This window comes from Vitis vinifera, chromosome 9, assembly GCF_030704535.1.
Source record: "Vitis vinifera cultivar Pinot Noir 40024 chromosome 9, ASM3070453v1".
NCBI lineage: Eukaryota > Viridiplantae > Streptophyta > Magnoliopsida > Vitales > Vitaceae > Vitis > Vitis vinifera.
In genome coordinates, this window is record NC_081813.1 from 13959360 (window position 1) to 13976812 (window position 17453).

The following is a 17453-nucleotide window of genomic DNA, read 5'->3' on the forward strand; positions in this document are numbered from 1 at the left end:
TTTCATGCACTTTGGGTTGATGTGGTTTTTAATACGAAATTTATCCTCCCATTTTTCCCAGGTAAGTGTCCACATGTGAGGAAAAAAAAAAAAAAACAAACAAGCAAAAAACAAAAAACAAAACTCTCTCTCTTCACTTTCTCCACCAAACATCCAAAGAAACCTAAGATTTCATTTGTTTTTCTCTTTCTCCCTCTCAAAACACAAAGAAACCCTAAGATAAAAACTTTAGCTCCATCTCCATTTCCATCAATTTATCAACTCAGAAATATTAGGAATTCAGAAATCTCTCGCCTAATTAATTTACTTTCTTCCCATTCATTTTCATCATCATCGTGGTCCTCCAAGATTGGATTTCTAGGTTGGTATTTGGGCATGCTCGAAACCCATCCTCTCATCACCAAAAACATTACATTCTCCCTTATCTTCGCAGTTGCTGACTTGACATCCTAGGTCAACCATAAAATCTTGTTCTTTTTTTTTTTTTAGATATAATATTTTTGGGGATTTCATTATTATGTTTTCATTTTTTATTAGAAACTATCGCATAATTACAATGCAATTTTTTTTCAAAGATTTACAACATTTTAATTGAGGTGAAGAATGATGAATTGATTGAGGCAATAAGTAAAAAAGATAAAAAAATTATTTCACAAGATAATAATTTAATATACTACCATGAAACCAAGGTTTAGTTAATCTCGGTTTTGATGATAACAAAATAAGGTTTAGAACTAATAATTATATTTCAAGTGTGATTAGGCAAGACAATTTCCAAAGTGACAATCACAAAGACAAATCAAGTTAAGGAGAAATCATGAAGAAGAAGATCACCTCAAAGAGAAGTGTTTTTCAAGATCCAAGCTTCAAAAAATCTCTTTGTAAGGTTGTTGGTGCACTGGGATTTTCATACATTACATTATTTACTTATGCACCAAAATCATCCAAGAGTTATTTTGTTTTAAATATTTTAAAATTTGGATGATTTCATGTTTTCAACTAAAACCTTGTGTCAAATGTCTTTCCAACTTGTTTAAAAGGTTTTAAGTTGAAAAAGATGGTTTTTTGAGCCAAAAACGGCTCAACCAATTGAATTCGATGAGGAGCCGGTCGACCACCAACTCAACTGGTCAAGGGTATGAACAATAACTAGTCGACCCCCAGCTCAACCAGTCAATGGTATGAATAGTAATCGGTTAGCCCCCAACTCAACCGATCGATAGTGCAAAAAAACTTTCTCTTTCTTCTAGAACGGTTGTTCAACAGGTTGAGGTCCGGTTGAGGTCCGATCGAGGTCCAATGATCACCTGCCAAGCATTAAATGCTAACTGCTAGTCAACCGGTCAACCCCCAGCTCGACCGGTTGAACCCCCAACAGTTAGTTTGGATTTTTTCTTCTATAAAAAGACTCTAATCTTTATTGTCTCATAAGCTTAACCTTCCCAAACCTTTCTTGAATATATTTGAGCCTTGGAAGAGTGTTTTTTAGTGCACCATTGTTCTAAAACTTGCATATCTTTTGTGCACCATTCAATCCTAGTTTTCTTGTATCATTTGAGTTTAAAGTTTTTGTACTAGGATTTTGTGAGATCATTTATTTGTAAATCTTTATGATGAAGTTTCTCAAGTGTGGGGTATCACTTGAGGGGTTGTTCAAGAGTGGGATATCTCTTGAGAAGTGTAAAGGGTGCTTGGAGCCAAAAGTCCAAGAGGGTGAATTGGAACCATAATCCAATTGTATTGCTTGAAGGCTTGGTTTGGAAGCCTTGAATTAGTGGAACCTCAAGCTTGGGATTGAAGCTAGAAGAGAGTAGATGTAGGCCGGGTTACGCCGAACCATTATAAAATCTTGTATTTGCATTCTCTCTTCCTTAATCTTTTAATTTATATACAATTGTCTTTATATTGTTTATTATATACTTGCATATAATTGTCTCTTACATTTACATAGTTTAAATTTGAAAAAAGGGACCATCACCCTATTTAACCCCCTCCCCCCTCTTCCCCTCTTTAGGGTGATTACCATAGGTTGGATTAACCTAATTTTTCTAACAACTACTATAATTTTTGCTCTTAATTTATTTTTCTCAACTATACATTCTTGTTGACTAATAATTTTATGTTTTCTATTCAGAAAATGATGTTGCTACCTTCAAGTTCTTTTGACCCAATTAGAACATTATAGATGATTGGATATGAGTTGTTCATTAACTTTGTGGCAAAATTCCTACCAAAGTGAGATGTGATCACTACCATCAAGAAGATAATCATGGGATAGGCTATCTATCTATATATGGACCTTTTGTCAAATCTTTTTTCTTCTTTGTTAATGTAGCTCTGCAAGTTACACAAAAAAATATGTATTTCATCTCTCAATTAAACAACATTGGTCTATTATTATTATTATTATTATTATTATTTCTTATGTCAATATGGGTAATTGTTTGGTTGCAAATTTATACATTTGTTGTTATTGTTGTCAACTTGTGTTTTAGCATCATATAAATTTAGAAGGCAATACGAAATGACCACCCTAAAAAGTGCATTCACATGAAAACATGTAAATTTTATGTTTTTGTAATACATATGAAAGTAAAGAACATTGAGGCCAAATAAAACATACATAGTAGAATGGTGGAGAAGAACTTGAGGAGCCAACCTTTACCTATCCAAAAAAAAAAAGTTAGGATAGAGCCCTTAAAAGCATGACATGATGTAACAAATTTGAAATTCATTATTTATTTAATGATATTCCAATTTCACTTTTATCTATCATATCCATGCATTATACCTTGTAAGCATTTTGACCGACATCTTTTGCATTGTACATGACTTAGGTGCATTAGGAGTCACACAAAAGATCCAAGTCACGGGTTCCTTGTAGTTAGATGACTTGTTCACAATTGGTTTATGAACCCATTAGAGGTTGTCGTGTACCACCTCCTAATTGGAGGAATGGTTAGTCTTGGCTATCGGGATGGGTTTCCCATGGTGTGTGTACTAGTGTATATGTTTAGACATTAGACAGGATCTACGGTGAGTCATGACTTAAGGCTATCAAATAGTTATAACCTTACCAAGTTGTTTCATTATGTTATTTCTCAACCTTGAGAGAATATTGAGCTTATGCTAAAATTAGCAATGACTTTGACTTATGAGTGAGATTGTAAGTTGATCATATATTCCCTATGAATTGGGTCACTATTGATGAAAGCTAGTAGCAATAAATATTCTCAATAGGCACCATGATATCTCATGGGATTGAGACAAAGTGTCCTATTGGGTGATCCTAAGGAGGTGTGTTCATGGAAACTATGGTCATAGTAGTTCCTTAAGTGAAACTTAATATAGGTTCTTTGAGATCTAAAACATGTTAGTTGAACACATAATAAGAGAATCCATAACTCAAGGATGGTAAAGGTAGTCTTGAAAGGCTAATAGCTTTCACGTTATTAGACTACAGATATCAGTTCATGGAGAGACTAAATGTAATGGATAGCAAGTCATAGACATGAGCACATAGTGTCTCATTGTTATTTACCTAGGATATTGGAGTTTAGTTGATTCTTTGTAGTGGGGATATTGAATCAACTTCATAATTGGATTTTGAGGGAGTCAGTACTCTTATGGGTCCTAGTGGATGATTGGAGCCAAAATCTATGCTCTAATGGCACATATTCAATATAATTCATGCACCATAAGACACTCAAATCATCTTAATTGTCCCAAATTGATGGTAAGGCCCTAGCCATGAGTTTAAATTACAGTTTGGAGAGTTATCTCAGGTTTAAGGAAAGAAAATGGTGAAAATTCAATCACTTTAGATTTTGAAAGATCAAGAAAGGGTAAAATAAGGAAACAAGCGAGTCAAAACTCATGAACTACGAGGAAAGGCAAGAAGAGCATATCATGAGTTTTGGAAATGAGGAATGAACATTACAAAGTAAGAAAGAAGGCACACAAACATGGGAAATGAAGTATGAGACAAAATTCATCAAGTAGCATGGAAATTTAAAACTTAAAATCTAGTGGCAACATGTACTTTGATTTTGTTGAAAAATGTAGATGTAGACCCTCCATTTTGTCCTCTTAGCAGAAGTGACACTAGATGTCTTCCCATACTTCTATCTTGACTCGTTGTCATCCCCTTGTGGCCCATTAACACTTATATAGTTTCATTTTCTAAGCCACCTTCAGGGACCCTTTGTTGAGGGACTCATTCGAACCCACATTGTGACCTTGGCCACCTTTCATCCTTAGGTTAGATCCCACTTAGGTTCACCTAGACTCACTTTGGTTCACATAGGCCCCTTTAAGCTCACTTAGACACACTTGACCCATTTAGGCCTAGTTAGCTTTACTTGACCCTCCTAGGTCACCTTTTGGGCATGTCTTGTCCGGTTTCCATGACTTGTGTTTGTAAGGTTGCATCACTTTTATTTTTTATTATTTTATTTTATTTATTTATTTATTTTATTTATTTTTAATTATTATTATTATTAGTTTCTATAATAATTTTTTGAAATGTTTCAATATAATTTTTTTAATGAATAATTTTTTGGTAATTATTATTACTATCATTATTATTATTATTATTATTATTATTATTATTTAATCACGTTATGTTTTCTTTTTCTTTTTTTTCTTTTTTTTAAATGTTTATTTTATTTACTTAGGCAAAAAATAAAATAAAATTGGAAAAGTGAAAACTTGGGGATGTGTTAAGGGTTTTTGGGAAGGAGTCCTGGTGGAGTTTTCAAGGTGTTTTGCATGGGAAAAGCAAAGAAGGGAGGTGAACGAGAGGCTGGGAAAGATGGTTAGTTTGGGGGGTTTCCGAAGGGACAAGAGGAAGAACTGAGAAAGGAAACTGAAGTTTTTGGAAGAAAAGCGGGGTCGTTGGCTGAAGAAAAAACAGAGGTTTGGATGAGGAGTTTTCAAGGGTAGCTATGACGTAGTCTGGGGGGTGGTATCAGCTATGAGGGTGAAAAACAGAGAAAAAGAAAAAAAAAAAAGGAGACCGAGATGGAGAGATGGATACAGTTTCCTTTTTCTGTCCGATTTTGGGAAGTGAAGGGAATGAACTTGACCGATTTTGGGAATCAAAATACTCTTGTGAAAAATTGAAGTTTGGATATCGATTCAAGGTGTGGTTGAAGGGCCTCTCGATGGGATATCTACCTTCTGATGGCCGATGATCAAATTCACTGGTTTTCAATTGTCAATTCTTTGATGATTGTTCTTTTCCTTTCTGGTATTGCGGGACTTAGATCTTGAGGACTTAATTTCCTTTCTTAAAACATGGAGCAAGCGTGCTTCTGGTCAACTTGCCACCAGTTTCGAGTTTTTTTCCATTCCAGGAAGTGCTCGACTGGCGGTTTCTCACCCTTGGAGGTTTCCTTCTTATTTCTTTTGTCAATTGCACTTAGCGCCCAACTTTACTTAGATGATCAGCACGACAGGCCTAATGCGATTTTTTTCTGAGATAGATGTTGGATCTTTAGTGCAGTTCTCCAATGCATTGTTGATACAACATCCATTCAGAATTTCTTGAGTTTCTGAGGGCCGAATTCCGCAAGTAAACAAATGAGAATTTGCTTACTCAGTTGATAATTAGATAATGTGTTGCATCGGATCTGTAAAGACTTGGTAGTTCTTAGTTATTCCTTCACCATTGCTGCTGAAGGCTTACTTTTAGAAGGCGAGAGACGAATTGAACGGAAGATTCTGCAACAAGTTTGAAGTAGCTAGTATAAATGTGATAATTCTTCTTAGTTCTTTGGTAGCCTTGGGCAACTGTATCTTGAATCGGAGATTCCTTCTTTGACCTAGAAGAATCTTTCTGCGCTGATCCGTCTCTGAGTTGCTCACAGGATGTTCTGCACTCGATCTTTATTGCAATCTCTGCATTGTTATTGTCGTCCAACAGTGGGTTTAATATATTTTCTGAATAAGGCTCTGAAGCTTGTCCATCAAAAAAGTATCGGTGTCACTCTCTTGCACATTGTCCTCGAAAATTAATGGTGGATTCAGCCGGACCAGCCAGGAAATTTGTTTATTTTCTGTAGTGTTTTTTTCTGCGAGTTATCAACTGAAGGCATATGACGTAAATTCATCTATGTGTTCTTCATTCTTTTCTTAAATAAGACAAAGAGCCGCAATCCGTTGAAATCTGTGCCTTGTGCTACAAGAAGAATGGATAAGTATACGATAATCAAGGAAGTTGGTGATGGGACATTTGGAAGTGTTTGGCAAGCGATAAATAAGCAGATTGGTGAAGTTGTTGCTATAAAAAAGATGAAGAGAAAATATTATTCCCGGGAAGAATGTTTAAATCTGAGAGAAGTCAAGCCATTGAGAAAGATGAACCACCCAAACATTATGAAGCTCAAGGAAGTTTTTAGGGAAAATGATATTTTGTACTTTGTGTTTGAATACATGGAATGCAACCTTTACCAACTTATGAAAGATCAGTTGAAGCTTTTTTTTCGGAAACTGAAGTTCGAAATGGGTGCTTTCAAGTGTTGCAAGGTCCTGCTTACATGCACAGGCGTGGATATTTTCATCGCGACCTCAAGCCAGAGAACTTGTTGGTTACAAAAGATGTAATAAAAATTGCTGATTTTGGTCTTGCTCGGAAGATCAATTCTCAACCACCATACAAAGAATATGTCTCTACACGCTGGTATCGAGCTCCAGAGGTTCTGCGTCAATCATCCACATATGGTTCTGCAGTCGATATGTGGGCAATGGGTACTATCATGGCTGAATTGTTTACTCTCCTTCCTCTCTTTCCAGGATCGAGTGAAGCAGATGAAATTTACAAAATATGCAATGTTATATATGGGCAGTCCAACTTAAAATTCATGGGCCGAGGGACTTAAACTTGCTAATGCTATCAACTACCAATTCCCACAGTTTTCTAGTATTCATCTCTCTGTATTGATACCATCTACAAGTGAGGATGCAATCAACCTTATTACTTCACTTTGTTCATGGGATCCCTACAAGAGGCCAACAGCCTTGGAGGCTCTTCAGCATCCTTTCTTCCAGAGTTTCTTTTATGTCCCACCATCCCTTCGTCCTCGAACTGTTGTGACTAGGACACCTCCAGCTGGTGAAACAAAGAGAGCTTTGGAGCATAAATCTGCTAGGAGGTGTTCAACGCAAGCTGGAAATGAATAATCATGATGTTTATAAGAATGATAAATCCTTGAAGAGCTCTCCTAAGCAGCCAAGATATCAACCATACCATGCAAAGAAGATGACAACAAGCTGCCACTTTGAGGACGTCTCGGGATTTTCATTTAGAACATACAGCATATAAAGCATCCGATTGGAAGGATTAAGAGCGTTCTAACAGCAGCCCCTCTTACACGGTGGAAGGTAAGTTCTCTTTTTTAAATTCTTGTTTTAGTTTAGTTTATATTTGTTCTATTAGTTTAGGTCCATTTATGATTTTTCATCCTTAATTTAATCGATCCTTGGTGTTATAGTTCATGCTTTGATTTGGTTTGATCCCATTCTTTTAGTTTGAGTATTTCTTATATTTTTGGTAAATTGGCTTCTAGGTGATGCAGTTTTTATTTTGAATTTGTCTTGATTTATCCTAATTCGTTTTAGTTAGTTTATAATTTTTCATTATAGTGTACTGTATATCTACATCTGTAAATTGGAATCTGACAACTTAGAAACCCTTTAAATTTTCTAGCTATTCTATGACATTCTAGACTCCTTGAACTTGATTTTAGAATCTTTCTTGGGTCAAATATGGTTTTCCAAGTAGGAGATATAAATCAATTTTTCAGAAGGTTCGGTTTTCACTTTGTTTTTTACATTTAGTCTTGTTTTACAAAATTAAATTACTAAATGATCTCTTTAATTTATTTGAACATTTTTATTTTAATCTAGACTTAAATTTAATTTTTGATATGTAAAATATTAATAAATAATTTCTGAAATAAAAGATATAATTTTATTTATTCTTGCACCCATTGCATGAGTGCTCTTCTAGAGCTGAGATATGTTTATTTATTTTTTAAATATGTTATGAATGTGTTATATCCTTAGATTATTTTTAATATAAAATAAACACATTAAAATAGTTGTGTGAATTTTCGTATGATTTTAGGACATCTATAAGTTAATTGTAAAAATCAATTGTTGAATACCTTTAAAAGATACTCTATTCTGGACCTATTATCATCATCATGAAATATGGTACTAAATGAGGACCGGTTAATTAATTTGGTCACTTACATGATAAACTAGACATATAGGATATGTTCTCTAAAAATTTTCTTGATAAAACTTAACTTCTAGGTATTTGTTTTAGATTTATTTTTTATAGTCTTCTATTCTAATCGTCTGCTAACTTTTTTTTTTTTTTTTTTCTGTGAAATAACCCCTTTATGAATAAATTTGTTATTGATTGGAATATAATCGATTAATTTGGCCTATTGGATGTTTATCTAGACATGTTAAAGATGTTACCTAATTTTTATTTTGGTGAGATAACCTTTCTTGATATTTATTTGGAGTTTATTTTGTGAATCGATATTCTACCCTTTTAATAATATTTCCTTGGCTTTTGGTAATTTAGTCACTTTTGATCATACTTGTGAACTTTCCTTGACTTGAGACATGCTAAGTGTATATATATAGTTTTAGTTATTTTTTTATTTACTATTTTTTAATCTTATCATTATTATCAGTGAATTAACCTCATTTTTATAGAATCACTGACGCTTGCTACACAAGTACGCTCTCTATCTTCCCATTTTAAAGTTCCATGAATATGTATGTCATTAAGAACTATATCCTCGTTTGATATTGACTTTGGGTGCCCTGATGTTCATTTGATTTCCTTTGATAAAATGCATGTTGAGTAATATAATACTTGAACTAACTTTGGTGTTTTATGATAGCATTTAAGTTATAGATCTAGGTATGCATATTATCCTTTCTTTATGATAGTGGTTTGAATCCTTGTTTAGCATGTTAGAATTAGTAGAGTTTTTTAGATCACCTTAACTTATCTAGGTATTCATAATCAACTGATTAATTGTCATATTTCCCTCAACTAAGCTAGTAGAGACCTTGTTAGGGCTTAGAGGGGTACTACCTCTTTAGAGGTACCTTCCTGATAGGTAACCTGATCCCCAAACCCAAACTCGGTTTTTTTCACAAACAACTTTTCCAAAAAAATCAGGAGTCCTTTTAGGGGTTTTATTCTTATTTTTCCCCCCTTAAAAATAAATAAAAGTAATTGGCGACTCCAACTTTTTATAAAAATCAGTTTTTCACTTTAATCAAAAGCGAGTCTCGCCAATTGAGTGGGAATGCATTATGAAATAATGTGGGTCCACAGTAGAGTACTTCCTAAATTCAATTTTAATCATGCTATATATTGTTTTGAATCTTGGGAAGTCAAGAGTTCGATGCTTCAAACGGTGTGCTAATTGGAGTTGAAATGAAGAAGTTATGGCCATCTAAAGACAACTACAGAAAGTTGAAAAACCATTTCGAAATAATTTTGAAATTCAACTTATGAATTCGAAATGACCCCAATTTTGAATTCACCCACTTCCACTTTGTTTTTTTTGCCTCCTCCACCCTAAGAATTGCATCTAGGGCACTCCGTCTGCCCTAAGTGAGCTCCACACAACTAGAAATCATAATTTTATTATTTTTTAGTCATTTTTAGTTTTTTTTTTTTTTTTTTTTTGTAATAAGTGGCCAATGAGAGTATGTCACATGTTAAGTAATTGATGATATTATATAAACTCTCTTAATTCTAGGGTTTAGGCATCTTGGATATTTTCCAGGAGTTTTGACGTTGGAGGTGAAAGAAGACGAGAACTTTGGTTTATTTCTTTTCTTCTTTATTAAGTATATTGTTTTTAGTTTTTCTTGATTCACATTATGGAATTTTACTCTTTTATGGATTGTGATTGTGGCATCACCCACATGGGAGGCTAAAAGTCAACTTCGAGTATAAGGCATGAAAACCTAAGGGCTAGGAAACCTATAGGGACAATGGGTAAATCACTATAACAATGAGATTATTTATTGGTTGAGTTACAATTTATCAATTTTGTGTTTGCCCTATCCTTTTATCAATTTATTAATTTATTAATTATTGGTTGATAGGTTATTACCTGATACTATTGATTCTTGGTAACTTTTGAGCATTAGTTATCCTAGTCTTCTCTATCATTATCTGTCCCACAACAAAGCTACAGGGAGTAGGAAGAGTTGAAAAGTCAAATCTTAAACTAGTAATTCATTTCATTTATTTGATGGGTTTAGGAGTTTGTTTTAAAAACAAAAATTAGGTTTCGGATGCAATCTTGAGTTTCGAGTTGATGTAAGTGACCAACGATCCTAAAGCCCTAAGACATATCACTTTTCACTTTAGGATCTTAAAAAAAGTGATTAATTTATTCCATAAGCTATTCTCTAAGGACGATACTCGGAATACTACAAAAGTCATAGTAGTTTTTTCTCTAAATTTTCTTGGCCAAAACTACTATGTATTAGGCTTAAGTATTTTGGTACAACAGAGAAAATCAGTCACGAAATTGGCATCGTTGTCGAGGATTGACAACTGTCATAACTAGGATACAATGCATTACTTTATTTTAGTTCTTTTAATTTTGTTTTTCTTTATATATATATATATTTTTCCTCTATTTTATGATTGGTTAGGAAAAAGATTTTTCAGGTAAACTTCAAAGAACAACTCAGGAATCTTAGCAAAATATGAAGGACACTAAAGAGTCCAACAACAACAACAAGCCACAACCACCTATCCAGGACTAAAGAACTATGAGAGAATTTCTAAATCCTCCAAGGTTGGGCACACCATCGTGTTTTATACTACCTCCAAATTAGGATCATGTTACCATTCAACCTCAAGTGGTTTCTTAATTACCCATTTTTAAGAAGGAAAATGAAAACCCATACTTTTACATCAAGGAATTTGAGAAAATTGTTTCAATTATTTTAGAAGCCAACACTTCTTTGAAGATCTTTTACATGAAGTTATTCCCTTTGTTATTGAAGAATAGAGCTTAGACCTGGTTAAATAATCTTAGACCCTATAGTATCATAAATTGGGGTAATCTATAGTCAATGTTTTTGAAAAAGTTATTTCCAACCCACAAAATTAGTGCAATGAAAAATGAGATCTTGAATTTCAAGGCTATGGAAGATGAGAATTTTTTTGCATGCTGAGAAAGATTCAGAGAGATGGTAGAAGCATGTCCCCATCACGGATTTGACAATTAGATGCTAGTATCGTATTTCTATGAAGGCATGACACCACCAATGAAACAACTTCTCGAGACTATGTGTGAAGGAGAATTCATGAATAAAAACCTCAATGAAGCATTTCAATTCCTTGATTTGTTGGTGAGGAATCTAGAAGTTGAAAAGAACCACTTAGAGATAGAACAATGAACATGGAAAGAGCTAGTGGAGTAAAACCTTACCAAAGGTTTTAGATGTCCAAGCAAAGTTTGCAACCATTATAAGGAGGTTGGAAGATTTGAAGCTAAGGGAGTTCAAGAGGTACAAATAGTCAATGAGAGAATAGCTCAACTGTGCTTGATATGTAAGTCCATGGAAAATGTTGTGCAATCTTGTCCCACTCTACCTATAGTGCAAGACATGATTTTGAAGCAAGCCAATGAGTTAGGGACAATTCTAGCAATTCCCCATATTCCAACACTTATAATCCGATTTGGAGGAATCATCTAAATCTATTATGTAGAAAATGTAACAATGGCCAATTTCAGTAGTAAAGAAATTGACTTATAGGTATTCAGACTAATGGGCAGCAAAGTTTTCAACCACAAGGTATGCCATCTCAAAATTTTTAGCAGCAACCTCATATCTCATCGTCTAACTCAAGCCTGGAAGATATGATGAGATAGTTCATAAAAAAACAAGATAAACGTTATGAGGATCAAAATAGGATAAATGCTTAAACATCTTAAGAACTATCAGATATCTGGAACACTTTGAGCCAACTTGTTGCAAGCTTATCTCAAGAGAAAGGAAAGTGTCCAACTCAACCGCAAAAAAATCCAAAAAAAGTGAATGAAGTTTTTGAAGTGCAAAAGGAAGATTGCAATGTAATTATCACACTCAAAAATGGAAAAGAATATGAAGGGCCTAAGATACTAGTAAGTGAAGATATTCCTACTAGAGATGAACCAACCGTGGAGAAAAATGTTAGGAATGAGAAAGAATCTAAAAAATATGAGGAAGTCTTTATGAGCAAAGATGAAGGGAGTGTTTCCAACCATTTTCCTTTCCTTTCCTTTTAGCTATGCAGAGACAAAGTGGGGGATAAGACTTTGGAGATTTTGGAAGATTTGAAGCAAGCAATGTTATAGCTACAAGGAATATGAGCATATTGCATAAAATTGCAGCAAGAAATTCTGCAACTATTGTAGGAAAGATGGCCATATCATTAAGGAATGCCCACTATGACTTGAAAACAAATAGGCATAGACATTTCATGTTGATGTTCAAATCCCACCAGTGGATTCATATCTTTCACAAAATGTTGCATCCACTTCAACTGGACCAACTAGCATTAATCAGCTTGGACTCACACCCGAGATGGTGCAACAAATGATTATGTCAGCTTTCTCTGCTTTCGGACTTTAAGGTAAGAGTTTCCAACTCACACCTTCTTGGTTTGTGGATCCAGGAGCCTCAAATCATATGAATGGCAATGCTAATATGTTACATGATATTCACAAGTATGAAGGTGCCCAACACATTCAGATTGTCAATGGCAGTATGCTTCCTATTACTGTTGTTGGCACTCTTAGCCATGGTTTCAGTGATGTTTTTGTGTCACTGGGGTTGTCTACAAACTTGATTTATGTCGATTAATTGGTAGATATTAACTATGATGTGCATTTTTCTCATGGTGGTTGTATTGTGCAAGATCAGGTGTCCAGGACGGTGATCGCGAATGGGCCTAACGTGGGATGTTTATTTCCTCTACATTTTTCTATTCCTAGTTTAATATCTTTGGCATATGCTATAGTAGCAAATAAAAGTGAGGTATGACATAAAAGATTGGGTTATCTAAATTTTGTAGTATTGACGTATCTAATGAAACATGGTCATTTCGGGAATATAGAGCAATTTTCATCTCTTAGTTTGTGTCTCGATTGTGCTACCTATAAACTTGGAAAAAACAAGAGCTTACATTTTTCTATGCATGGCAGTCATGCTATAAAATGCTTTGAGATCATTCATTATGATGTTTGGGGTGTTATATGGTTATTTCACATGCTTAGTACAAGTATTTTGTAAATTTCATCAACGATTATAGTTGTTTCACCTGGGTCTACTTTCTTCGATCGAAGACATATGTGTTCTCTGTGTTTCAAACCTTTGTTGTTTTAATTGAAACACACAATTTTTAGCTTGTAGTAAGGTCTAGCATTCTAATTCATGGGGAAAGTATATGTCTCACAATTTTCAAAACTATTTCCAGTAGAAGGAGATCATTTCTCAACGCTCTTACTCCTACACCCCACAACAAATTAGGGTGGCTAAGCACAAGAATCAGCATCTCTTGGATGTTGTTCGTACTTTGTTAATTGAATCCTCCATTCCATCTAAATTTTGGGTTGAAGCCTTGTCCATTACTGTCTACTTGATTAATCACTTGCCAATGTAGACCTTGCAATATGACTCTCCTTATCTCTGCTTGTTTGGTAATCATCCTAAGTATTAGTCCCTTCATACTTTTGGGTGTGTTTGTTTTATGGGGTATAGTAATGCTCAAAAAGGTTTTGTTTGTTATGATGCTACTACTAACAAACTTCATGTATCCCGAAAAGTGATTTTCTTTGAGAATCAATATTTCTTTTAGTCTCACTTTCTTTTGTAATCTTATCTTATCATGCTTCCCAATTTTGATAATGTGCCCCATGTTGTTGAATGCTTTAAGCCAAGCTTTGTGTAACAACAATGTTGTCCACGCCTAACAACGCCCCTTCCCACCATTGATTCCCCACCTGAGCTAGTGGACATTGAACCTCGACAATCTAGTAGTCACTCGACCTCCGGATAGGTATGGTTTTCCTCATACATCACTCACTACGACTTTGGATACTATTGTCGTGCCTCATTCTTATTCTCAGACATTTCTACAAACTTGTTTGCAAAGAGCTATGCAAAAAGAGCTTCAGGCACTACAAGACAATCACACTTGGGATATTGTGTCTTGTCCTCCTAGTGTGAAACCTATTGGGTGTAAATGGGTCTATTCGGTTAAGTTCCGATCTGATTGCTCTTTAGAGAGGTATTAGGCTCACCTAGTGGCCCTTGGAAATTGACAGGAGTATGGTGTTGATTATGAGGAAACTTTTGCACCTGTTGCTAAGATGACTACGGTGTAGACTGTCCTAGCCATTCCTGCCTTTGAAGGTTGGGCTTTCTTGCAAATAGATGTCAAGAATGCTTTTCTACATGGGGATGTTAATAAGATGTGCAACAACCTATTAGTTAGGTTTGTCATAACTTGAGCCCAAGCCCATTGAGGCTTGCGGCAGGTCTTTAAGCCCTATTTTTCTCTATATGCGATAGGTCTTTATTATTTTTATTTTGTACAGCTAGGTTTTTCATATAAGAGTAGCGTGTACAACTAGGGGATTAGGAGAAAATCTCTATTGTAATTAGAAAAAACACTGTGAAATTTTGTATAGTTCCTATATATATGAAAAGTATAAAGTCATGAAGATCATTTAGACAAATTGACATACACAACCATCGAAAAGAAACTCCTTGCAATGGTGTTCGTACTTGATAAATTCAGGAACTATCTTTTAGGAACATCAATAGTAATTTTTACTAATCAGTTGGCCTTGAAATAGCTACTCAACAAGAAGGATGCCAAAACAAGACTTATCAGATGGATCCTTCTTCTTCAAGAATTTAACATTCAAATCAAGGATAAGTAAGGGCTAAAGTATGTGGTTGTTGATCATCTCTCCCGAGTTAGAGTAAAGTCGCATTTCAATGATGCACAAATTAATGATGAGTTTCCTAATGATGCACTTTGTGTAGTTGAGAAGTTGCTTTGGTTTGCAAATATAGTCAACTACTTAGAAACTAGAGAGTTTCCCTCATAATGGAACATAGGGATGAAAAAGTTTTTTTTTTTTTTTTTCACAAGCAAAATACTATGCTTGAGATGATCCACATTTGTGTAAGTTTTGCCTAGATCAAATTATCTGGAGATGTGTTCTAGAGAATGAACAATAAGACGTATTATGAACGTGCCATGAGGAAGCTTGTTGAGATCATTTTGCTTCAAGGAAGACTTCGAAAAAAATTCCACAGAGTGGATTCCATTGGCCAACTATGTTCAAGAATTGTAACGCTCACTACAAAAGTTGTCCACAATGTTAGCAACTAGGAAAAATCAATACAAAGTATCAAATGCCACAAAATCATATTTGTGTTGTTGAGGTCTTTGATTGTTGGGGTCTTGACTTTATGGGACCATTCCCTCATTCTTTTGGTAATCTCTATATTTTGATGGGGTGGATTATGTCTCTAAGTAGGAAGCAGTGGCATGTAAGAGCAATGATCACAAAGTGGTGCTCAATTTTTTAAAGGAGAATATTTTGTTTAGGTTTGGCATTCTAAGAGCAATCATTTGTAATGAAGGTTCACACTTTTGTAACAAGCCCCTTTCCACTCTTTTTCAGAAACATGGAGTGAGACATAAAGTGTCCACCCCATATCACCCTTAAACGAATGAGTAAGCTGAGCTAGCAAATTGAGATATTAAGAGAATCTTTACCAAAGTGGTGAATACTACAAGAAAATATTGGTCTACGAAATTAAGTGATGCACTTTGGGCATATAGAATAGCTTGTAAGACTATCCTTGACATGTCACCATATCGGATTGTTTATGGTAGAGCATGTCATTTGCCTATAAAGCTTGAACACCGTGCATGTTGGGCTATAAAGAATATGAACTTTGATTCGGATCAAGCTAGAGTTAAAAGGAAATATGATCTGAATGAGTTTGAGGCATATCAAAATGAGAGTTATGAATGCTTATGTAATGCAAATGAAAAACACAAATTCTACCATGACAAGCTTATTTTATGGAGGGAGTTCAAGCAAAGTGAAAATGTGTTGTTGTACGACTCTAAGCTTCACATTTTTCTAGGAAAACTTAGGTAAAGGAGGAATGGCCCTTATATGGTCAAAGAAGTCATCCCTTATGGCACAGTGACCATTCAAAATCCAAGGACTGGTAATGAATTCAAAGTCAATGGTCAACGCTTAAAGCATTTCATCAAAAGATTTGAGACACAAGAGAAAAATCTTCATTTTCTAGGTGAAGATGTTCAAATGGGTTGAAGTATTTTCTTAAAATCCAGTAGGTAAAATTAGATTTAGGTAACTATATTTTCTTCTTTGATTTTATTTTTTCCTTTGTTTAGTTTTGCATCGTTTATTAGTTATTAGCAATACGGTTAGCTTTTTTTTTCAATTTTTTTTTTTAACTTACTAATGAGTTTATGAGTTATAGCTTTAGCTTGCAAACATCCGGGTGATATAGGTAAATGCAAACTTCAATGGAGTGAAAAAGTAAGCCTCTCATGTGTTCAAGGTGACAAAGCTCCTATAGGTACACTGATCCATATTTAAGACAGTAGATCTCCCAAAATTTACTTGTGAGGATTATTGGTGAACTTTGAATACAAGGATAAAGTACAAAACTAAGTAGCCCTTAGGAGAGAAATCCTAAATTTTTACATTGAATAGTTAAATATATGGTGGATGAATTCAAAATTCCTTTGTTTTTTAATTTGAAATTTCCAATGGAGATTGAGAAAATAAAGGCTAATCTTAAAAAAGAAAACACCCAAGAGGGAGGGGGGTGAATTGGGATTAAAAAAAAACTTTTTAAACACAAAAAAATTAAGCACAATAGAAACAAATAAAAAGAGATAAAGTAAGAGAAATCAAACTCAGGTTTTATAATGGTTCGACATTTCTTTACCTACGTCCACTCTCCTCAAGCTCCTAACCGAGTGAGAGTTCCACTAACTTGAAGCTTCAACCAAGCTTCTAATCACCTTTACATTTGGATTCCGGCTCCAATGGGCTCTTACATAATCTCTTCAAGTCTCAATTCACTTGAAGGCTTTATCACTCAAATAACAAGTTTAAGTCTCTCAACCTAGCTCAACAATGACTCAAATACAACTTAAGGCTATGATGAAACACAAAGGTGCACTAAGGATTATGCAAATGGAGATTTAATGCACCAAGAAAAGAATGAGAGCTTTTAAGGCAAGAACAAGTGGGTAGACAAATAAATGTAGGTTTTCTCTTGCTCATAAATGAAGTAAAGCTCTCTATTTATAGGTTTCTAACCTCGGGAGCCAAAGAAAC

General features: G+C 34.6%; 1 pseudogene; it reads left to right on the top strand.

Annotated features, from left to right (window-relative positions):
• Positions 1–5751: 5751 nt before the first annotated feature.
• LOC100253320 (cyclin-dependent kinase F-4-like) lies at positions 5752–7324 on the top strand (annotated as a pseudogene).
• Positions 7325–17453: the final 10129 nt, after the last annotated feature.